This window comes from Giraffa tippelskirchi, chromosome 3 (assembly GCF_054371585.1).
Source record: "Giraffa tippelskirchi isolate mGirTip1 chromosome 3, T2T-mGirTip1v1.2.pri, whole genome shotgun sequence".
Taxonomy (NCBI): Eukaryota; Metazoa; Chordata; class Mammalia; order Artiodactyla; family Giraffidae; genus Giraffa; species Giraffa tippelskirchi.
The window spans coordinates 123,004,165-123,028,968 of NC_137277.1; the positions used below are offsets into that span (position 1 = coordinate 123,004,165).

General features: G+C 40.7%; 1 protein-coding gene and 1 non-coding gene across 2 annotated transcripts in view; one reads left to right on the plus strand and one right to left on the minus strand.

The window, feature by feature from the left end:
- Positions 1 to 24,804, plus strand: part of TMEM163 (transmembrane protein 163) — a 259,119-nt gene that overhangs the window by 13,205 nt on the left and 221,110 nt on the right. The window lies entirely within an intron of this gene.
- Positions 2,773 to 2,845, minus strand: TRNAE-CUC (transfer RNA glutamic acid (anticodon CUC)). The gene has a single exon. It is a non-coding gene; the product is annotated as a tRNA-Glu (tRNA).

Here is a 24,804-nt window from a genome sequence, read left to right on the forward strand (position 1 = left end):
GCTTTGACAATACGGACCTTTGTTGGCAAAGTAATGTCTCTGCTTTTTAATACGCTGTCTAGGTTGGTCATAGCTTTTCTTCCAAGGAGCAAGCGTCTTTTAATTTCATGGATGCAGTCACCATCTTCAGTGATTTTGGAGCCCAAGAAAATAAAGTCTGTCACTGTGTACACTGTTTCCCCATTTATTTGCCATGAAGTGATGGGACTGGATGCCATGGTGTTTGTTTTTTGAATGTTGAGTTTTAAGCCAGCTTTTTCACTCTTATCAAGAGGCTCTTGAGTTCCTCTTCGCTTTCTGCTATCATAAGGGTGGTGTTATCTGAGGTTATTGATATTTCTTCCAGCAATCTTAATTCCAGCTTGTGCTTCATCCAGCCTGGCATTTCGCATGATGTACTTTGCATATAAGTTAAATAAGCAGGATGACAGCATTCAGCCTTGATGTGCTCCTTTCCCAATTTGGAACCAGTCTGTTGTTCCATGTCTGGTTCTAACTGTTGCTTCTGATACTGATGTTTCAGATACTGGTTGGACTGGGGTAGTGTTTGACATCTCTCTGCTGAGGCCACTGTGGCTGCAGCAGGTTGAGGATGTATGTTTGCAGGTAAAAATCTCAGAAAAAGGAATGGCAGATTTTTCAAGTGAATGGGAACAAGCGGGAAAGCCAGTGGGGATGGGGGATGCAGGGCCCTTGTCTCTCTGTCCCCCCATGCCCCCCCCCCCCGCCGCCACCTTCTCTTGAGCCAACGGATCCAGGGTTCTATTGACCCAGACTCACTCATGGCTGTTAGGAGAGTGCATCTTCCCAGTCCCCAGGCTTACAATGAGCTGTTGTTTTCAGCCCACAGTGGAGGAGGGGTCTTAGCAGCTGCCTGCTTGTTCTGCTTCCCTTCTCCCTGCATTCTGCACACAGCCTTTAATTAAAATGTGGCCAGGGTGTATTAGCACAGAGGTGTCCTTGTCACACAGCCCTGGCGCTGACTCAGGGATGCTGGGCAGTGAGCCCCCACTGGACTCATTAGGCTGGATGGGTCCTTGCCCCCTCCTAACTTGTGTCTGGGCTCTGCTAGCAAGCCTTCCAGAGGCCTGTGGGAAACTCCTGAGGGCTTTTCCTGTTGCCTCTCAGGCTCTTTCCAGGAATGTTTGTTAGCTGGTGGGATAAGAAGGGGTTTTGTGGTCTGCTTGTGCTAAGAGACTGTGATGTGGTCCTCTGGGGATTTCCCCTTGAAGGTGAAGTTTTTTGCAGAGTCCTCCTTGACGAGAGGTTATTTCCTGGTGCCCTGTCCTGAGGGCTAAAGATGAGGTTGAAGGGACAGAGAGGGCCCTCCTTTTCCCAGTAAAGAAAACTGTTTCTCACTTTCTGCTGTTTCTCCCTGTGTGTCCTTCCAGGGTGTGGCTGTGTTCATCCAGTCCTTAGTGAGTGCCTGTTGCCTGTCCGGTGTTCTGGGTACCACAGAGGGCACTAGGACCTGGGACAGTCTCTCATTCCCTTGAAGAGCTTGGGTCTAATGGGAAGGGGAGTCTGTGGATGTCGAAGCAAATGATAGGGTAGTGGGGTAGGACAGATAACCTGTCAGACACATAGGATGCTCAAGAAAAGATATCACTGGTCTGTTAGAGAAAGGACGATCTGCAGCCTCCCCAAGAAAGAATTAGAGGAAAATAAGAGCTATTAATGCAGAAGCTAAGGCTGTCCCGAGGCCGGAGTGCAGGAAGACTAAGGAGGGGCTTTGGAAACTAAGATTTTGGAATGAAGTAAATGCACTAGAGGATTTTACCTTCAGTGAAGAGATGGACCAGAATAAACCCACCCATCAACCCAGGAAGACCGCTCAACTCTGTGTGGGGAGGCTTCTACTAGAATTTATAACCATGGGAATGACCTTGTGCTCATTTGTTTTTGGAATTTTCGTAGGTTGCTTTCCTAAGAAATTGACTCTGAGATTCACTGCAGGAGGTTTATCAGGGATGGGGGCTGGGAGAGGCTCTCAGGAATAATTTCTGAAAGGAAGCAAGGGAAGCAGGATTGGGCGGGGGGAGAAGTTGAACGACAGTGCTGTTACCTCAGAGACTTGACCCATAGGGACTCGGAGCTGGGATGGCCGTTCAGAATTGTCTTATTGAAGCAAGGTTGCTAGACCTGTCATTGGTATGGGCTGCCCCATGGAGAAGTGTGACCTTGGGTGAGAGCTTCCTTCAGTAGAGGGCGGATCCAGGAGAGGGATGAGCTGTGAGCCACTGGCAGCCCTCATTCCTGGCAGCTGAAGGAATGAATGGGGAGTCACTGAGGGAGAATCCAGGGGTTACACCATGGGGTCCTATATAGGTGCTCATCCTGTCCGGGTATCCTAGGAACCCTCAAGCTGAAATACTGACATGGGTATGGTCCTGTGTTGCAAATACACCTGGAATCCCTGAAGGAAGCAAGTGTAGAACCTCCATTAAGTCCCAGTACCCTCATATGGGTGACACGCCAGCAATGCTGAGCGCATAATCCAACATTAGGAAGCTCCTGAGAAAGGATCTTAACTAGATGACTAAGTCATACAGCAGCATGATTAGAACTCGATGAGAAGAGAATCTGATAGAATCTGTAAAATGCATATATTTAATGAATAGACAATAAAAAAAGGAATCAAACACGTGAAGGACACTGAAAAGAGCAACTGGGAAACAAACAAATAAACATACATTTTTGTTGTTTTTATGGAAGCCATAACATGAATGTAGTTTTGTTTTTTGCTGCACTGCACGGCATGAAGGATCTTAGTTCCCTGACCGGGAATTGAACCTGTGCTCCCTGCATTGAGAGCACAGAGTCCTAACCACTGGACCACCAAGGAAGTCCCATGTGGATGTGGTCTTTAAAGTTAAGAACTGTAGCAGCACCGCCCCCACCCCCACCCCCACCCCCACCCCTGCAACTCTCTCTCCTCTCTGTTTTCTCCTCATCTCCATGCTGGCAATCACTTTGCCTCTCTAGTTGATTCTTGCATTTTCTTATACCTTTAAAAATAACAGGCTTCTAATGCCAGTTCTTGAATTCTTGTTGTTAAGGTGTTACTTGATGACTTCCCAGCAGGGAAGAAGATAATTTACTCTCTACTCTCCTCCTGGCCCCACACAGACATGCTGACTTCCTGAATTTCCATCCTTGCATAATAGTTATGGTTTGCATTATTATGACTGCATAAATCTTGCTCACTGAACTATATGGCAAAGAATGATTACCTCTTTCCTGCACCATTTTTTATTTTCTCTGGTTTTAGTATTTAATATGTAAGTTCTGTTTTGTTTATTCCTATGTTTACTATTCTCTGCATCTCTTTATTTTTTAAAAATTATTTATTTTCGTTGCTGCTCTTGGGCTTTCTCTAGTTGTGGCGAGCGGGGCTACACTAGTTGTGGGGCACGGGCTTCTCACTGCAGTGGCTTCTCTTGTTGCCGAGTATGGGCTCTAGGACACGCAGGTTTTAGTAGTTGCAGCACATGGGCTTAACTGACCCACGGCATGTGGAATCTTCCCCAACCAGGGATTGAACCCGTGTCCCCTGCACTGGCAGGCAGATTCTCAACCACTGGACCACCAGAGAAGTCCCTCTGAATCTCTTTCTTATTAAATTCTAATTCAGCATTTTTATTTCAACCTCAGCTTCTTTGTAATATTTTCAAGATGCATCAATAATTCTGTCAGTGTTTTCTTTAAGAAATCTCTTTCAGAGCTGTTTGACATTTGTTAATCTGTTTGATTGCCCTTTCTATTTGATAGGCATCCTGGCATCCTGCATCCTAGCATCACCCTTCACCACGGATTTGGGCATTCCCTGTATTTCTCCTCTGTTGAGTCCCCTGTTTCCTGGATGCCATGTTTTTCTCTTCTTTGGTTGACACGCTTATCTTCTCTTAGCTCCCCTAGGAAGGGGCACACGGGAAAGGAAGCTTTTTCAAGCCTAAAATGTCATTAATATATCCTGACACTTGACTGATGGCTTAATAGAAAATTCTCAGTACAAATAACGTTCCTTAAGAGTTTTGAAGCTCTTATTTCTAGGGTTACTATTTAAGTCCTAAACCTTTCTAAATCATAATCCTTTGTATGAGACTTGCTGTGGTAGGGTCTTTTTCATGAATGTATGCCCTTCCTTTCTATTTTTTTTTTCCCATTTATCTTTTTCTATCTCTTTGCTCTACATTCTGGGAAATTTCCTCCACTTTATACTCCTACATTTCTATTGAGCTTTTCATTCTTACTGTCAAGTTTATTTTTAATTGCCTGAGTGTGCCTTTTAAAAAATCATCCAACTCTTGTGTTACTGATCTTTTTCATAGGCCTTTTCTTATCTCTTTGAGAAAATATTAATGACATTAAAAAAATCTTTTTCTGGTTCTTGTATTGTCTTTCTCTGAGGTGCTATTTTTCCCATTTTCCTTGGGTTTATTGTTTTTTTGAGGAATCTTGTGAGTGGTGATCCTTGATAGTCTGCTCATATTAAGAGTGGGTGTTAAAAAAAAAGTGGATGTGTACCCTATGTTCATAGCAGCACTATTTATGATAGCCATCCCTCCCAAAAAACCCAAAAAAATACGATAGTCAAGACATGGAAACAACCTAAATGTCTATCAATAATGAATGGATAAAGAAGGTATGTGTAGACAATACAATGGAATACTACTCAGCCATGAAAAAGAATGAAATAATGCCATTGGCAGCAACATGGGTGGACGTAGAGATTATCATACTAAGTGAAGTCAGGCAAATATCATGTGCTATCACTTATATGTGGAATCTAAAATATGACACAAATGAACTTACATATGAGACAGAAATAGACTCACAAACATAGGGAACAGACTTGTGGCCAATGGGAGGGGCGTAGGGGAGGGATGGATTAGGAGTTGGGGACTAGCAGGTTGAAACTATTATACAGAGAATGGATAAACAACAAAGTCCTACTGTAAGGCACAGGGAACTAATTTCAGTATCTTGTGATAAACCATAATGAAAAAATAAAAAGACAAAAATAGTGGGTGTTTAAAAGCTGACTAGTTCTGAATATGTGGGTGGACTTTGTGGTGGACTGTTTTGTTGGGTGGATCCCAGTTTAATGCTTCCTGGTCCTTCCTCCTGGGCTTCCCAGGTTGCCCAGAGAAGGGCTTTCTGATCTGCCTAGAGGGTAGACACTTACTGCTTGAATTGTGTGTGCTGAGTTGAGGTGGAAAATTGAGATCTCATCATTCTATTTGGAATTCTTCACTTGGTCTGCTGGGTAAGAGTTCAGTTTGGTTTTCCCACCTTTAGCTGAGTCTGGTGTTCCTCAAATAAGAAACTGTTGTACCTTCTTCAGAGAATAGATCTCTAATGTCTGACAGGAGTTGGGGAGGGAACCTGGAAAGGGCTTTTTAAATAGACTTTGAACCAGCCATTCTGTTTTCAGTCTTCTCTTTGTTACACTGTGCTACCAATTCTTTTTTTTTTTTCTTCAGTTCCCTGAATGTAAGTTGAGTTGCCTTTTTGCTTTCACACTGCTGTCTTAGGAGTTTGCTTTCTGGAGTCTGTTAAATCAATTACTAGTTGCCCATATGTTTTCTAGCATCTAAAAATAGTTTTTGTTGCTTCTTCCATTTTCTTTTTCTAATGGGTTTGTCTTTTTTTTTTTTTTAATCTTTCTGCTCTTAGTTTAGAATTTTTTTAGGGGAAGCAGAAGGGCTTCCCTAGTGGCTCAGATGGTAAAGAATCTGCCTTTAGTGCAGGAGGCCCAGATCAATCTCGGGGTCGGAAGATCCGCTGGAGAAGGAAATGGCAGCCCATTCCAGTACTCTTGCCTGGAAAATCCCATGGACGGAGAAGCCTGGTAGGCTGCAGTCCATGGGGTTGCAAAGAGTTGGACACTACTGAGTGACTTCAGGGGAAACAAAAGTAACCGTGAGGAACCATCCTGCCGTATTTCCCTAGAAGTGTCAAACACAGCAGTTTATAGTGAAAATATACTAAGTGAATTAGAAACCAATGAGAAACAGTGAACCAAAATATAGTCTGAGAAACTTATCCAGAATGTAGCCCAGAGTGATACTTCTCTTTCATATTTTCTAAGAGACATGAAGTTAGGCAAATTTCTAATGTAAATGAATAAGAATTCTAACAGTAGAAAAAAGAGGAAATCGAGAATAGTCATTGTTTTTAGAGGTGTCTGAGACTGTTTTGGAATTGGTGGAAATTTAAAAATTGATGTTTTTGACCTATATCATGCTGACCATTGTGTGAGTGACTTGATGTCAGAGATTTTAAAATAAGAAAGAAAAGTACACTAAGAACATGTCTCTTTCATTTAAAAAAGTGCTGGTCACAACCTATCAAACTGATTTTATGTGCCACCAGTGGGTTGTAACTTTCAGTTTAAAGAACACTGACCCATTGGGTCAATATAGAACCATGCATCCAACAAGTCTGTTTAACATTATGAAACATTTGTAAATGTGACCACTTCCATGGTTACAAAAGAAGTCTCATTCAGTTACTAAGACTTTGTATTTTATAGTGTTATCTATTCATAATGCAATGAACATTTGAAATAGCATGTAGCTAAAATGCTTCTATATGCCACAACATATGTGGGAAATTAACACCTTTCTGAGTATCACAAGGGCTGCTGCTGCTGCTAAGTTGCTTCAGTCGTGTCTGACTCTGTACGACCCCATAGACAGCAGCCCACCAGGCTCCACCGTCCCTGGGATTCTCCAGGCAAGAACACTGGAGTGGGTTGCCATTTCCTTCTCCAATGCGTGAAAGTGAAGTCGCTCAGTCGTGTCCGACTCTTCGAGACCCCATGGACTGCAGCCTACCAGGCTCCTCAGTCCATGGGATTTTCCAGACAAGAGTACTGGAGTGGGTTGCCATTGCCTCTCATATCACAAGGGGGAGAGGTGCTAAATATTTAAAAATATTTAGAACTTAAAATGAGATAAAAATTGATGAGCAAAACTATCTAAAACAAGAGGCTAAGAAACAGAAAAACAATAAATCCAAAATAGGTAAAAGGAAGAAAACAGTACGTTAAAGAGTACAAATTAATGAAAGCGAAAAAGATAAAATAGGATCAATAATACTAAAAGCTGTTTAAGACTAATAAAATAGGTTCAGCTCTAGTTAAACTGATCATAACAGAAAAGGAATGAATGAAAAGTAATTGTAAGTTAAATGAGGAGTAATAATTAGGAATAAAGAAAAACATAGTCAATGAGACTATTTATAGTTTTATGCCTATAAATTTGAAACCTTAGGTGAAATGCATAGTTTTCTAGAATCATGGTCTGTTATGATTGACTCAAGGAAAAAAGTGACCAAGTATGCTTGATTTAAATTAAAGAAGTTAATCTAAGCCATTGGCTCTCATCCAGATATGATTTTACACCTAACTCCCTGCCCCCTCCTTTCCCAGAGGACATTTGGCAATGTCAGGAGACATGTTTTGTTGTCACAATTGGGGCTAGGAATGCTACTGTCATCTGGTTGGCAGAGGCCAGGGATGCTGCTAAACATCCCACAATGCATGGGGCAGTCCCCCACAAAACAAAGAATTACCTGGCTCAAAATGTCAACAGTGCAAGATTGAGAAACTCTGATCTAGGCCAACATGGTTTTATAGGTGGTTTTATGAATATATAAGGATTAGATAATCCCATTCTCATGTATTCTGTTTCACTGAAAAAGAAGGAAAACTTCCCATATAATTTTTTAAAAATTTATTATTAATTAATTAATTTTAGCCAGGCCATGTGTCATGTGGGGTCTGTCTAACCAGGGACGGTACCTGAGCCCTCTGCATTGGAGTCTTCACCAATGGCCTGCCAGTGGAGTTCTCAATGTTATTTTGAGAGTAGTACTACCTTGATACAAAAAACCAAAGACCTTAGAGAATTTATAGATAAGCAAGCTGAATCTGTGTTTATATAACAAAACGGTAAATAACCATCTTTACCACATTGTGTTAATTTTGGAATGCAAGGATGGTGTAGTCAGAATAGTTATTATGTAATTTACCATGTTTGTAAATTAAGAGGAAAAGTCATAGTGTCTTTCAGTAGATATACAAAAAGCATTTGATAGAATTCAAGGCAAGATAAAACTTTTAGCCAAGAAGGGAATTACCCTGATAAAGACTATCTAACTTAAAATGTTAACAATTGTAAGTAGTAAATATTAGAAGCAATCCTGTAAAATCTAGAATGAAGATAAGGATGCTGCTATTATCACTTTTCTTCAACATTATTTTTGATAAATAATGTTTATCAAAACAGTGCAGTTTTGATAGTTTGCAGTTTATCCCAGCCAGTGCAGTAAGGCAAGGAAAAGAAATAAAAGTACATACATAGACTGGAGATGGGGAAAATAAGAAACCAGCTTTGCTCATGGATAGTATAGTCTGCTCTACATAGAAAAGAAAAGAGAGTTGGCAGACAGACACTGTTAAATGAGAAATTTCAGCAAGGTTGGTGTGGATGAATAGAAGTTTAACATACAGAAATCAAGTATATTCCTGTACAATAGCAACACAGAAGTTATTGTTCAGTTGCTCAGTCATGTCCAACTCTTTGCGACCCCATGGACTGCAGCATGCCAGGCCTCCCTGTCTGTCACCAACTCCCAGAGCTTGCTCAAACTCGTGTCCATTGAGTCAGTGATGCCATCCAACCATCTCATCCTCTGTCATCCTCTTCTCCTCCTGCCTTCAATCTTTCCCAGCATCAATGAGTTCGCTCTTTGCATCAGGTGGCCAAAATATTGGAGCTTCAGCATCAGTCCTTCCAATGAATATTCAGGGTTGATTTCCTTTAGGATTGACTGGTTTGATCTCCATGCTGTCCAAGGGACTCTCAAGAGTCTTCTCCAGCACCACAGTTCAAAGGCATCAATTCTTCGGTGCTCAGTCTTTTTTATTATCCAGCTCTCACATCCCTACATGACTACTGGAAAAACCATAGCTTTGACTGTGGACCTTTGAGGCAAAGTAATGCCTCTGGTTTTTAATATGCTGCATTCAGTTCAGTTGCTCAATTGTGTCCGACTCTTTGCAACCCCATGGACTGCAGCATGCCAGGCTCAGATGACATCACCCTTACAGTAGAAAGTGAAGAAGAACTAAAGAGCCTCTTGATGAAAGTGAGAGAGGAGAGTGAAAAAGTTGGCTTAAAGCTCAACATTCAAAAAACTAAGATCGTGGCATCCAGTCCCATCAGTTCATGGCAAATAGATGGGGAAACAATGGAAACAGTGACAAACTTTATTTTCTTGGGCTCCAAAATCACTGTGGATGGTGACTGCAGCCATGAAATTAAAAGACACTTGCTCCTTGGAAGAAAAGCTATGACCAACCTAAACAGAATATTAAAAAACAGAGACATTCCTTTGCCAGTAAAGGTCCGTCTTTTCAAAGCTATGGTTTTTCCAGTAGTCATGTAGGGTTGTGAGGGTTAGACTATAAAGAAAGCTGAACGCTGAAGAATTGATGCTTTTGAACTGTGGTGTTGGAGAGACTCTTAGAGTCCCTTGGACTGCAACGAGATCCAACCAGTCAATATGCTGTGTAGGTTCGTCATTGTTTTTCTTCCAAGAAGCAAGCATCTTTTAATTTCATGGCTTCAGTCACCATCCATAGTGATTTTGGAGCCCAGGAAAATAAAATCTGTCACTGTTTCCATTGTTTCCCCATCTGTTTGCCGTGAAGTGATGGGACTGGATGCCATGGTCTTCATTTTTTGAATGTTGTATTTTAAGCCAGCTTTTTCACTCTCTTATTTCACCTTCATGAAGAAACTCTTTAATTCCTCTTCACTTTCTGTCCAGGAATAGAATTTTTAATTTTCATCACAATACCATGTCTTATAGTAACAAGCCAAAAGGAATAAATCTAATATACATACAGTTCCTTAAGTTATAAAATGCATTAGATAAAATCTGAATAAAGAAACAAATCCTGTTTTAATGATTGGGAAGACAATAAAGATATAAATTTTTCGTATATTAACCTGAATACATGCAATTTTGCTAAGAATTCCAATAATTTTTTTTCTAGTAAAGCTGTAAAATTTATGTGGGGGAATAAAGGGCAAGTATAGTTAAAGTGATTTTGAAGAAAAAGGTACATGGACTTGTCAAAACTTTAAACAGTAGAGCAGTTGACTTCTGTGGTGGTCTACTGGTTAAGACTCAATGGTTCCACTTCAGGGGATGCAGGTTCAGTCCTTGGTCAGGGAACTAGAGATCCTGCATGCTGATCCATGCTGCATGGCATGGCCAAAAAATAACAAAAGACCAAAACACTAGAGCAGTTGAGATTATGATATTTTTAGGGACAAATAGACCAAGGAGGTAAAGTAGGGAGTTCAGAATTAGTACCACACATATGGAAATTTGATATGTGAGAGAGGTAGCGTCACAGATTGGGGAGGGAAGTAACAGTACTGAAACAACTGGCTGTCTGTGCAGAAAAATGAACATAAATTTCTACCTCCCACCACAGACAAATATAAATTCCAAGTGAGTTAAGACATTAAACCTGAAAAGCAGGAATCTAAAACTTTTAAATGAAAGTATGAGAATATGCATATGACCTGGAAGTAAAGAAAGTTTTAAAATTTAAGACACAGAGAGCACAAACATCAGTTAATTTAACTACAACAATAAAAAATGAATAAATTTAACATTAGTAAAATAAACATTCATAAATTTGTCTACAAGCAGACTGAAATCTTTGTGCATAAGAAAGAACTATATAAAACGAAAGATGAGCCCACAACTGGGAGAAGATATTTACAAAGCATGCAACTTTTATATGTGTTCAAGGAGATGCACAGACTGTTCACAGCACTTTGGTTTGTAATATCAAAATACTCAGAGGGAGATAGATATCCATTAACAGGAGAACTGATAAACTCCGTGTCTTAGTTCTGTGGCTCTCTGTATATGGCATCAGTTTTCAGCTTTGTGAGATCCAGGGTACCCTTTGTATAACTTATATATATATATATATATATATATTTTTTTTTTTTTTTTTTTTATTTTTGGCTGTGCTGGGTCTTCAGTGCTGTGCAGGAACGTTCTCTAGTTGCAGAGAGCAGGGGCTACTCTCTAGTTGCGGTACACGGGCTTCTCATTGCAGTGGCTTCTCTTGTTGTGGAGCATAGGCTGTAGGGCATGGGGGCTTCAGTAGTTGTGGCACGTGAGCTTAGTTGCCCCAAGGCACGTGGGATCTTCCCAGACCAGGGACTGAACTCATGTTCCCTGCAATGGCAGGCGGATTCTTAACCACTGGACTACCAAGGAAGTCCTATAACTTACATTTTATCATACCCATTCTACTATCTTAAAATAAACTCCCATCTATATACACAATTTATAAAAATAACATTATATCCTAAATGCAAAGTAATAGAGAAATAAAAGCAAGGTAATTTTGAAGAAAATAGTGTATATGTGACTGTATAAATGCTTGGTATGATGATGTTTTTAGATACAGTTAAGCAGTTAGTTGTTTACATTTGTGTATAAGGAGGAAATTGGGATCTAAGAGAGAAGATTTCATTGTTTACATTTTTTACATGTCTACAAAATGTAGGGCATTTTGAAAGAAGGACTGAAGAGGTGTGTTGATGTGCACATGTAGAGTCATCGCAAATGTGACACCTACGAGGACAGATTGATACAAGCGTTTTGTATTGTGTCTTGAAAACCTGGAATGGAGTTGCTATTAGTGACCTAATATTTTGAACTGGTTTATAACTCTTCGTTAAAGTCTCACTAAAATCAATCATACTCTCCTTTTCATTTACGTGGTATTTCCTTTAAAAAATGAGTGTATATATATAAAACTATGCAAAAGAAAACAAAGTCTCCTGTAGAGGTAAAATAGAATTGAATTCTAGGCTCAGATACTTTTTCACCTAAATGAATATCTTGTGGGTTTTCTGAAATCCTATGGGAAAAGAGAAAATTTTTCATTGCGCAGAAGTCTCTTCAACATTTTAGAATATTAAGATCCCTGGCTCCCTCTCATTCACTAGATAGTACCATCTCCTCAGGCCCACATTTAACAACCAGTGACAACCCAACACATTTCCAACATTACCCCTACTGTTCTATTGAGAACTGCTCAACTAGAACTTCTAATGTGGATTCATTGGAAAACAGTGCTTAAGAATGGAAGACTCTACCAATGATATAATCTTAACTAATACTAATGTATTGTTAACTATTGCACTGTTTGTGGATACAGAAGTGTAGCAACAAAATGGGAATGGTAAGGTAAACTCAGGATGGTGTCTTGCTTGGAGGGGTGGACACAAGGGATCAATGAAGGATATGCAGAAGGCTTTATCCGTAACTGTAATGTTCACAATCTCCCCACCAAAACAAAAGTAACAAACAAAAACCAACCCCCCCAAAATACCCTTTTGGTGTAAATGTAGTGAAGTGTTAAGATTTCTCAAAACTGATGGTATGCGTATAGGTGTTCATTCTTATATTGTGGATCCTTGCACTATAACGCCAAGCGAGACAAAAAAAGAGGACGACTGAGATAAAGGTCAGATAAATGATTAAGGTTGTATCTGTACTTAATTTTTGTTTCCATCCCTCCCTGCTTTTTTGCCATTGTCTACTGATTCCTTACTATGAATTAGTCACCTTTTCTTTCTCCTCCACTCTTTTCCATAGCATCTAATTTGAAATATCCTTTTCCTCACAGCATATACCCATAAACAGTCAGTGAACATATTCTTTTCATATACTTTCTCCCTGCTTCTTCTCTCTTTAAAATATTACGTCGTATTCACATTGTCAGATCAATGTGTAGGGGATTCCCTGGTAGCTCAGTTAGTAAAGAATCTGACTACAGTGCAGGAGACCTGGGTTCGATCCCTGAGTTGGGGAGATCCCCTGGAGAAGGAAATGGCAACCCACTCCAGTATTCTTGCCGGGAGAATCCCATGGACAGAGGAGCCTGACGGGCTACAGTTTATGGTGTCACAAGTGTCGGATACAACTTAGTGATTAAATCACCAACCACTATATTGTGTTTCTTGTAGCCATCATTTAGTCTTAGTTTTACAGATCAATACTATATTGTTGTATATTGTATATTGTTGAGAGTCACTGCCACTCCTTATACTGATGTTTCATTTCAATTCTTTCTCTGCTAGATTCCTCAGGGAGAATTCATGGGAACATTTCTGGAACTCTTGCGCGTATATAATATATTTTTACCTTTATACCTGAAGCTCATTTTGGCTGAATATAAAATCCTTGGTTCACTTCCCCCCCACCCCCGCCAAATATCTTAAATATGTTACATCATTGTCTTATGACATAAGGCACTCCTGTCAATGTTTAACGACATTGGTTTTCTTTCTTAAGAGTGATTTGATCATTTTTTCAGATGCCTAAATAAAACTTTGAAAAAAATGACCAAGAGTCTTCCCAAACTATATCTCAATGATTGCTTTCTGGATCAACTTTTCCCAGACAGAAGGTGTAGCTTGATGTCTTTCTATTTCAGAAATGTTTCTTAAAGTATCATTTTTAGTATTCTATTCTATTGCTTTGGTCTTATACCTGAGAAACTTCAGGGGTTGGTCTGTTGGATCTTCTTTACCTGTCATCTATATCTGTTGCTCAGTTGCTTGCTCAGTCATATCCGACTCTTGATGACTCCATGGACTGTAGCCTTCCAGGCTCCTGTGTCCATGGGATTTTTCCAGTAAGAATACTGGTGTGGGTTGCCGTTTCCTTCTCCAGGGGATCTTCCGACCCAGGGATTGAACCTACATCTCCTCCATTTGCAAGCAGATTCCTTATCACTGAGCTACCTGGGAAGCCCTCTATATCTCTTAATTTTCCTCAAATCATTTTATTTTTCAATCTTTTTGAGTTTAAAGATTTTCTTCCTTTCCATTTTCTAGAAAATAGCATTACTGTTTATTTGTTCTTGTCATTCTAGTGTTCTCTTCATTGCTGAAATTAAAATTTTCTTTTGATTTTAAGGCTTTGCTGAGTTCTCTCAACTGTCTTTTCAGATGTTTTGTTTCTCCAGTCACATGTGTCTGAAATTTTAAATTCTGGTATGTATATATTTCCATATGGGCTTCCCAGGTGGCACTAGTGGTAAAAAACCTACCTGCCAATGTGGGAGACATAAGAGAGACGGGTTCAATCCCTGGGTCAGGAAGATCCCATGGAGGAGGGTATGGCAACCCATTCCAGTATTCTTGCCTGGAGAATCCTGTGGTCAGAGGAGCCTGGTGGGCAACAGTTCATAGGGTCACAAAGAGTCGGACGTGACTGAAGCGACTTAGCATAGCATACACATATTTCCATACACATGCCACTTTCTTTATTTCACTGTACTCCTTTTTGAGTCTATGTTAGAGTTTGCATCACTTTTTTCTAGTGTGTGCTCACCACATATAGGGATATTTTCCTGCTTCTCATTCTTTTATTTACTTGAATAATATTTGAGTGCAATCTTTTTCTGTGACTCATGTTTAAGTAAAACAAGACCTCCTATACTTCTATGAGGAAGGATAAGTCTGGAGACCTTTTGGAGCATGAGAGCTTCTAGATCTTTTTTTATCTGTAAAGCAGTTAAAAAAATATGGCCTCCTTCTATGGATTTGCTTCTTTGGTTTTGCTCCTGTTCCTCATTTGTCATTATGATAGAGCTTTTCTTTGCCCCAGTTGCGTGTAGCCTATTTAGTTTGGATTCTGCTTCTAGTAATTTCTTCTAAGTGTGGAGCTCAGTCCTAAGAGAGAGCTTTGCCTTTAGTTCAGCACATATAGCTTTAGCAGACTTAATTGCTGTCCTGTGTCCATGAGTTGGAGCTTGTAAGACTATCTCGCACTTTGGACTGCCTTCTCAGATTGACTTACTACTAACTCCAGTGGTTATCTGTTTTCATTTGGCAGTTTCCTCCTGTTTCTTCTTTTTAAAAAAAATCTATTTATTTATTTGTCTGTGCCTGGTCTTAGTTGCAACATGTAGAATCTTAGTTTCCTAACCAGGGGTTGAACCTGGGCCCCCTGTAGTGGTAGCATGGAGTCTTAACCACTAGATCACCAGAGAAGTCCCTCTGTTTTCTTGATAATTTCTGATCAGTGTTCAGATAAATACTAATCACAGTATTCAGGCCAGTGTTTATATTTTATGTTTTCTGGCAATGCCTTTCAGCTAGTTTTGTTGTCAGTGTTTGAGTTTTTGTTTTATTTTTATCCTACTTTCTCTGATGTTTTTATTAGGGGACTTCAGAGAGATTAATAAACACTGCTGCTGCTGCTGCTAAATTGCTTCAGTCGTGTCCGACTCTGTGCGACCCAATAGACGGCAGCCCACCAGGCTCCGCCGTCCCTGGGATTCTCCAGGCAAGAATACTGGAGTGGGTTGCCATTTCCTTCTCCTAATAAACACTACTTACTGCCATTTCCATTTTTCCAAAAAAAACCCCTTGGAGTTTGTATTTCTTACGTGGGTCTGTTTTGCATGGGGCTTTTTTTAATCCAAGGATATTTCTGGCATTTCTGTTACTTACATTTAGAAACATTATAGCATTTTTCTATGACAAGTGAACTTTGTTTATTTGATGAAGTACATTTTCAAAATGGAGATTTCTTGATTTTTTTTTTATTTTACGGAATAATGTGTATATATATATATTTTGTGAGTTCATTTTGTGAGCATTTGGATCTAATCCCAGGTTATTCTTTACTGGGAACGTGCAAATCTGGTATCAGAACTGAAGAGATATTTATTATTGAATAATTGATGTGCCAGCCTCCTGAAAGCAGAGGTTTAAACTTTACATGTCCCATAAATAGAGCATTCTTAGGGAAAGATTTTTATACAAAAGATGGCTATCTTTTTGTTCTAAGCAGAGACAGATGCAATTTATTTCTGGTGAAATAAGAATAAGTTCTTAGTTGCAAGTAGATTTCATTACCTTTAAGTGATGAAGTCACCATGCCAAGGACACTAGTCCTTCAGTTCTCCGGTACTCACACCATAGATCAGGCACCGTCATATCTAAATTACCATTGTGGGTCTTCACTATCCTTTGCACAGACCAGCACCCTAATGTGTCCCTCTTGGTAGTCAGGGTATCTCCCCCCACCCCATCACACTGAAACATCTCAGCAGCAGGCACCTGTTCTCTTCTGTTGGGTCTCGCCAGCACTGTGACATTGCCTGCCTGGAGCCAGTAGCTGGGTTGTCAGGGTTTATTGAACTCATTGATTCAATGAGTAAGTTGAATAAGAGCAAGTTGTCTCTCAGAGTCATCATTCAGGGTTCCATCTTTATTTTCATAGTTTATTCGGGCTACTTTGGTATTTGTGTTTTGCTAGTATTAGCCTTTGCATTGGTGGAACAGCTCCAAGTTTGATTGTACAGGGCCTAATGAGTTAACCTGGAGAACTGCAATGTAAAAAAAGCTGAGGTCAGAAAGATTTTAATTGTCTGAGCTTGGGTCAGGGGGAAGGCTTGGCTTTTTTACTGGTTTGTTCAAGGCTCTGAAGAATTCAGTAGCTTTTCCTCTGATGAATTAAATCTATTCTTCACCTGGATTAGTGACTTTTTATGAATTGCTGATGTAGCTTGTTTGATAAATGAACGGATTTTCAGTTAATGTAAAATCAGAGGGGCAGGTTGAATGTTACTTCTGGGCTGTATGTGCAGTTCTTTGGAGAAACCCCAATTTTAAGGGGGGGCAGCTATAATACATGCTTAGGCATTCATTTGAAATAAAGTCCATCTGTAGTGATTTATGTTACATCGAACTGTTCAAATTAGGAAGCCATAATATTTGGTTGGGCTTCCCAGGTGGCTCAATGGTAAAGAATCCACCTGCTGACATAGGAGACACACATGGGTTTGATCCCTGGGTCCAGAAGAGCCCCAGAAGAGGAAATGGCAACCTGCTCCAGTATTCTTGCCAGGAAAATCCCGTGGACAGAGGAGCCTGGCGGGCTATAATCCATGGAGTCACAAAGAATTGGACACGACTAAGCATGCGTGCAGCATCATCAACCATATTTGGTTAGAAAAGCTCAAGCTATTAGTTTTTCTAACTGCATCTGTCTTGCTTAACTCATTCATAAGTACTGGGCAAAGGTGAACTGCAAATGTTTTCCTCTTTTTGTTCTAGCCTGGGAGCAGATCTCTCTGAAAGCCCCTGGGCCCCCATTTCCTCCTAAGTGGTGGCAGGCTTCTTAGGAGGCATCATCTTGGGGGGGTTGTTATAGCACTGATTGTTTGGGAATGTGAGCTGGATGGCCCATGTGTCTATAGCAGAATTGTCTAATAGAAACAAAATAGAATTTGAGCCACAGATGAGAGCCACATAAGCCATTAAAACATTTCCAGGAGCTACATTAAGCAAAGTAAAAAGAGACAGGTAAAATTAACTTCATTGATATTTTTAATTACCCTAATATATCCAAAATATCCAGCGTTTTGTAATGTAAGAATCATTAATGAGGTGTTTTACCCTTTTTCATGCTAAATCTTTGAAATCCAATGTGTGTTTTGTACTTACAGCACATTTTATTTTTTTCACACTACATCTCATATACTCAGTAGTTACATGTGTTTCTTGGGTACCATATTGGACAGCATCCTTCTCGAGAGTGGGTGTGTTTGTGTCTTGGGAGCGAAGATATTCCATTGTTCAGTATTATGAGATATTTGAGTAGGAGTAATACTTTGATGAAAACTGAAGGTCAGTTTTTCTATTACTGCCAAATACCTGTTGTTTCCCTGGAAATAAGTAGAAAAGAATGTCTATGAATGCTTCTAGTGGAGAAACTGTTTTAGCAGAGAGATTTGGTGATGGGAGAACTAATTATTTCCTCCCCAAATTACAAACTTATTTTTACCTATTTAAGAATATTTGGAGGATTAAGCATTCCCATATAGAAAGACTGGGAGAACATAGGAGTTTGTGTAAAGAGGAAATTGTAAGGGGCTTGCTTGTTAGCTCAGCTGGTAAAGAATCTACCTGCAATGCAGGAGACCCAGTTTGATTCCTGGGTTGGGAAGTTCCCCTGGAGAAGGGATCGGTTACCCACTCCAGTATTCTTGGGCTTCCCTGGTGGCTCAGACAGTAAAGAATCCACCTGCAATGTGGGAAACCTGGGTTCTATCCCTGGGTTGGAAAGATCCTGTGGAGGAGGGCATGGCAACTGTTCATGCTTAGGGAATCCCATGGACAGAGGAACCTGGTGGGCCACAGTCCATGGGGTCGTAAAGAGTTGGACATGACTGAGCGACTAAGCATGGCACAGAGATTTTGAAGTTTCTCCTTTGTCATTGGTTGATTGCTGTATTTTCATAGTGTGTCTTCCTTTTATTTTATTTTCTGTCTGCCAGCCTCTCAACCCCTCTCCTGTGTTTGGAGACTCTCACCATTTTGTCCTTGGTAGGACCAGTAGGGCTCTAGTAGAAAGTTGTTTTCCCAGGGCTGAGGCACAAAAGCAAAGCTAAACCAATTAGAAATCTCTGCAGGGGATTTGAGTCCAGTGAGGCTGTCTTTTAAGATTCCTTCCTGGCCAGGAGTCAGGTAGCTTGGTGCTGAGTGACCACTAGTGGCATTGTAACCAGAGTCAACCTGGACATATTATTGGCTCTGTTCTCAGCGCCTTGTCTTGCTCAGTTTCCACCAGTGCTTGTTCTGTCATCCTTCCAGTCTGTCCTCCGAACTCAGAACTCCTTCCAGGGCAAATCCCTTCTCTTTCTTTTTTTAAAAAATTATTTCTTTGGCTGCGTCAGGTCTTAGTTGTGGCACACAGCATCTGTAGTTGTGGCATGTGGGATCTAGTTCCCTGACCAGGGATCGAACCCAGGCCCCCTGCATTGGGGGTGAGAAGCCTTTAGCCACTGGACCACCAGGGATGTCCCCCATCTCTCTCTGTTAATCAGAGGTGCTGAACGGTGTTAGCAACCAAGAATTAAGCTCCTTGAGTTTGGGAACTGTTTGCACACTTCTTTGTACCATCCTGTGGAACTTGGCTCATCATCTGGTAGTCCAGATAAACTGAGTTCTGCTTTTCACCAGTGATTCATTGGTGAGATAACCCTGGGTACATACATGTTGATCATGGTGTGTGTAGTCTATAAAGAATTGACCTCCACTCGGAATAGCTTTCCTTAATTGTCAGCTGGATCATGCATTTCATAGTTACGTAAGATCCAATATTGCCATCTCTGCTGTACGCATGGTCACAGCCACATGCGTCACTTCTAGAGAGGTCTCTGGTCTGCAGTGTTTGCATAAATTGTTGAGATGTATCCAGAGAATGAATACACAGTGGTTGTGTCTTGTTAAATTTTTATGTATTTAAGATGAATTTTATTTCTCAAAATGATACATGCTGATGATTGAAGTCAGAGAGTGCTAAATTCAATAACAAAAAACTGTTCCCTCTGGGTCCCCTCCCCTCCTTCCTCCTCACATAGCTGTGCTTACCCCAGAGACAGTCACTTACCAATGGTTCTCCTGTGCTTTTCTGTAAACCCTGTGTTTCTAAAGTCATTACTTTTTGGCGTTTCTATGAACACATTATGGAGATTTTAACTTTCTTCCCCATTGGGAGATAATTCTCTCTGGGTCTTGGGTGTTTCTGCATGTCTTGTGAGCAGAGATGCTAACTCCTGTGTTTCAGATCATCTTTTCAAAGATACAGCCTTCAAGCTAGCAGTAATATCTCCTCCAGAGCAGAGAGCAGTTTGCTTACAGTTTTGGAGGGAGAGAGGGGTTTCCTCCAGAGAGAAGAGCAGGCCTGCCTACTGCCTGTGAGGAAAGGTTCAGCTTCACAAAGCTTGGGGTTCTTCTCTTGCAACACAGCTCACGATGTATACAGGTGTCATGAATGTGCATGGCTGGGGAATAGAGGCTTTTAGAATCAAGGGAAAAACGAGGGTCTTCCCTGGTGGTCCAGTGGCTGACTCTGTGCTCCCCTGAGTGGTCAGGGAACTGGATCCCATGTGCCACAACTAAGAGGCGTGCCACAGCTAAAAACGATCCTATGTGCCACAGCTGAGGCCCCCATGTCCTGCAGTGAGGATTGAGGATCTTGAGTGTTGCGGCTGGGACCAGGTACAGCCAAATAAATAAATAAATATGAATATTAAAAAAGAGAAAGATGTCACCCTGGCTACTGCTATTGCCATGAGTAATAAATTATCCTTTATCTCTGACCCAAAAGTCTCATGTCTTCTTCCAGCATCCATGAACCTGACAGGCTAACTTGTTAGTTTTAAAGTCAGGTAAAATCTGTGACCCTTCACAACTTTTCATTTTCCCCTCTCCAGTTTCCCCAGAATTAAGGTTTTTGGTTAAATCTGTATTAGGTATAATTTTGACTATATAAAAATTGTACACTGATGAGCCGAGTAGCATCTATGATTATATCTCCTTTTCTCTATAATTTTTCTTGCTCCTAAAGTTACTAATTGCCTTTTAAAAATATTCAGTTGATGAGTTTTCTTTGGAAAAAAAAAAGTATTTATTTGGCTACACCAGGTCTTAGTTGCAGCAGGGAAGTCCCTGGTGAGTTTTCTTTAATCTCTCATCACATCTTCCCATGATTTCTAACAACTGTATAATATGTTTAAAAAAAAAAAAAAAGACAGCAGCTCAGAGATAGACTGTCAGATAATCTACCAGTTCTTCTTTTTAACTGTAGACCTACCTCTTGGAGCAACCACCGTCCTGTTCTCCTATGTACCTATTACTTTTAGGGGCTCTATAGTTGTTTTTGCTGAGCCTGGTGGCCGGCTTCCAAATCCCCGTTCATAACTACTTCTCCATTCTTCCATGTGCTTAGAGGTTGGGTAAGTTACATTTTCTCTTCCCTAGCTTCTGCAGTCTGGGATGTCTATGTAAAACTTCTGGCAGGTAATATATGAGCAGAGGTTTATCAGGGAAAATTTTTACTTTCCTGATAAAAAGGACAAGACGGACTCAGATGATATTCCTTTCCTCATGGCTTGATGGTGGGCATGATACCAGGACCTGTGACAGTCATTTCTCTGAAAAGGACACATGGGTATATGGGATAGTAGGGTCCTTGGCTTAAGCCACATCTCACATTAGTTTTGCTCTAGATTTTCTTTTTGTAACATGAGTCAATACATCTCTTTTTTGCTTAGGCCAGTATGGTTTGGATTTTCCAACTCTTATAATGAAAACTTCCAAATGATTGTAAAAGCTTTTCATTATTCCTGTCTCGGTAGCTGAGAGTATGATCATGTTTGGGGATCTCTAAGGTGCAGAAAATGGGTTTAATGACTATGTGATTGATTTGTAGACAGAGAATCCTCTCCTAGTTTTGACTGTATTTCCTTCTGCCATGTTCCTTTTATAAAAGTTTTATAGCAATTTCATGAAATGCTGATGGAAAGAGGTGGGAAGTGGGGCCTGTGGTGGGGATTCCGGATCCAGATAAGCTACTGGTGGACCTTTTAGTGACTTTTCTGGAAAATTCCTTATTTTATAACATATAGATGTAACATGATGCCAAATTATGCTTTATTACTCATAAATAATTCATTTCCTTAATTTGATATTCCTAGCATTCTGAACTGCTATTTTTAGCAAAGGGCAAAATTTTCCCCCAAATTGCTCATGATAAAAACTTCTAGTTACTGATTGGGTTGTTGATTTGTTGTTTTCTACCTACTGTGATTGAAAAAATATTGCCCGCCCTGTCAGTAAACAGGATGTTGCAGCCATCACATTACAGCCGCCTGATGATGAACCCTCAGGGAACTCAGGATGGAGGCAGGATGTCCTCTCATCTAGCAGTCAACAGCTGCAGCTCCCCCACTGCCAAGGTGCACCCAGAGATTCAGGAGGAGAAAACACAAGATACTGGTCCCAGAGAGCTGAGGGGCATTTCAAAGGAGTGATTTCAGTGATATCTGACTCTTGCATTTTCCCATACATGAAAAAGCAGTAAATTTCTTGAGATGTCTGATTTTCTTTCACAGTAATCTTTTTATGTTCCAACTATCTGGTCTGTGTTACAAAAACTCCTATGTAGCCTGGCTCCCCCTTTACCTCTTCTGAGCAGTGTCTCAGAGTTCTCTGAGATGTCAGTTTTGTCCACCAAATAAAACACAACTCATCTTTTAGGTTGTGTATTTTTTTTCAGTCAACACTACCCAGAGGTATTCTTGGATTAAAAATTTATGTGTTATTCAGGATGTTTCAATGATATGTGTAGAGGAAGAGAGTCCTAAGTGGTGGGTTTATAGTGGAAGTCTAGAGCAATTAATTGAGAATTTTGGAAGCAGTTATTTTTAAGGATCAGACATCTCTCAGATGTAATGAGTGGCTTTAGGAACCGACTCAGCCATGATCTTTAAACACTGTGCTTGATTTTGGGGTGGGTGCACATTCAGCCAATTGCTTGTCAACTTGGAATCCAAGGGAAAGTCTGGAGAAGCACTCCTATTTTATTTTAGTTATGACACCAGTGAGATAAGAATGTGAAGACTGAGAGTTAGATTGGAGAGAGTGGACATTGTTGTTGGAGTGCCATCTTTTTCTGTTTATCTGTTTTTTTAGTTGAAGTATAGTTGATTTACAATGTTGTGTTAATTTCTTGTGTGCTGCAGTGCCAGGTTTTGTGTGGACCTTGATCTTGGGAGCTAATTCATTCTGTTCTTATGGCTTCTCTCTGGTGTTGCCAGAACACTGGAGTTGTAGGGCACCATTTTGCTCTCACGCCCTTTTTTGGTACCTTTGGAGTCCAGCCTCACCATCTGATGGCCCGACTCTCAGGGGCCTCCCTTGGAAGAAAATGCCCTTCCCATTGTCCCTAGCCTTGAGAGAATTTCCCACTCCTTCAAGGCCCTGCCTAAGCCTTCACTCCTGCTCATGGTCAGAATTAATGGCCATACTTCTTCCCACTTATGCTTCTACATTACTGCTGCTTATGGTTTTACTTGGTGCTTATTTTATCTTGTCTTGTAGTTGAATGTATCTATAAACTTCACTAGAGGAGCCCCTAGAGTAAGCTTTGTAGTTGATAAATTCTTTCAGTTGCTAGTTGATAGAAGATGTTGATTTCAACATTTGTTAAGCGAATGAATGGATATGGGGTGTGTGTAGTAAGGCAGAGACCAAAGGCTGTGTGTTTTCTCCATGACCTGGGACTGTGCGCTGAACTTTTGTATGTCTTGCTTTCCCCACCTGAGATAATAATACTTGATCAAAGTATTGGAGCTCATGCATGCCACTGCTTAGGATGTGAGAGCACACACACAAGTGGCAACGATTGTCATCAGTTGTTGCTAATAAATTGCCCATTTTACTGCTTTGAATTTACTGTGAGTTAAGCTGTACTCTTCAGAGACCACTTGAGAAACCAAGGGCATAGTGTAAAAGAGGGTTCCTTCTGTGTTCCCAGTGGTGAGGATCTTAGCATTGACACACCAAATTTAGGGAATTGCTGATCAAGTCACTTTAGTGCCCTCATTGTCCTTTTACCTGTTACTGGCCACATTTGATTTCATAGCACAATCTGAACAACTCCCCTGCACACTCTCATGTCTATCAAACAGTTGCGTGAAGCCAAGAACTGTGCTGGGAACCCAGGGTTGAGTAAGGAAGACCTGCCATCTGCCATTCAGTGTGTCCAGAAATGAGCAGGACTTATTACAGATTGGATCAGGAGGTTTGCAAAATCTTTATAAGCGGACATTTAGGTTCTGGTGTCAAGTGATTCAGACTTTGGAATTCCCCCTGATGTTTGCTCTATCAGAAGAAAAAATGTTCTCAAAAAAAAGAAAGAAAAGATATTCTTGTTGTTTGGAGCTTAACAAATGAGCTTGGTTTGAAATTAGAGATGAGTGCAGTGGACAGAGTATGGAATGGGAAGTCAGGAGGCTTGGGCTCCCAGCTTGGGACTCTGCAGTCATTGCTGTTCCTGGAACCTTGGCTTCTACACTCTTTGGTAAGATCTGAGAGTGAAGAACTCTCTGGGGGCTCTTCCAGCTCTAACAGCCTGTAGTTCTGAGGACTTAGGACCCCTTTCCCATTAATTTTAACCCCATATGCCTTTCCTGAAGGGATGGACAACCATTCCCCATGGTTTACTTTGTGTGATGATGAGGCATGGCATGATCAGCTGACTGAGACATGGCTTTGACCCCCCAAAATGAGCTGAGTATGATCTTGGCTTCCACAGACAGGAAGAGAAATTTTCAGCTTTGTGAAGTGACAGAGGAAAACAAATACAAATTTGCGAGAAAGTTCCCCATCCTCCAGCCTTTCTCAGCCTCAGCTTTGCAAGGGGATGAAGCCCTACTGCCTGAGGAAGAGTGCTGAGTGCAATGAATTAATGCCCGTCTTGTGCATCTAGAAGAATGGGAGTCACGCACCATGACTGAGAAAACTCAAGCCCACCATTTTCTGGGGCCTCTGGTTGAGATGAGGAATCCTGGCTGGAACGGAGTGTAAGGCCAAATGGCAATCTCTGGATTAACCACATGCTGAGTCTTCTGTATTCATTTTCTCAGACATCTCTTAAGTATTGGACCAACTTGAGGTTGTTTTTTCTTTGTAAGGTGTGTCCCTCTCTCCTAAAACACTAGCTTTTTAATTATTACTTTTAAAAGTTCCCCTTATTTCTGGGTTCCTAATTTACACTCATGAAGATAAACCTACCATGAGGGTGCTTTGGGGCATATGAAAACTATACTGGCCACATATGGACATCAGGTTGTTTTATTCCTCGAGGAAAAAGGTGCTTGTT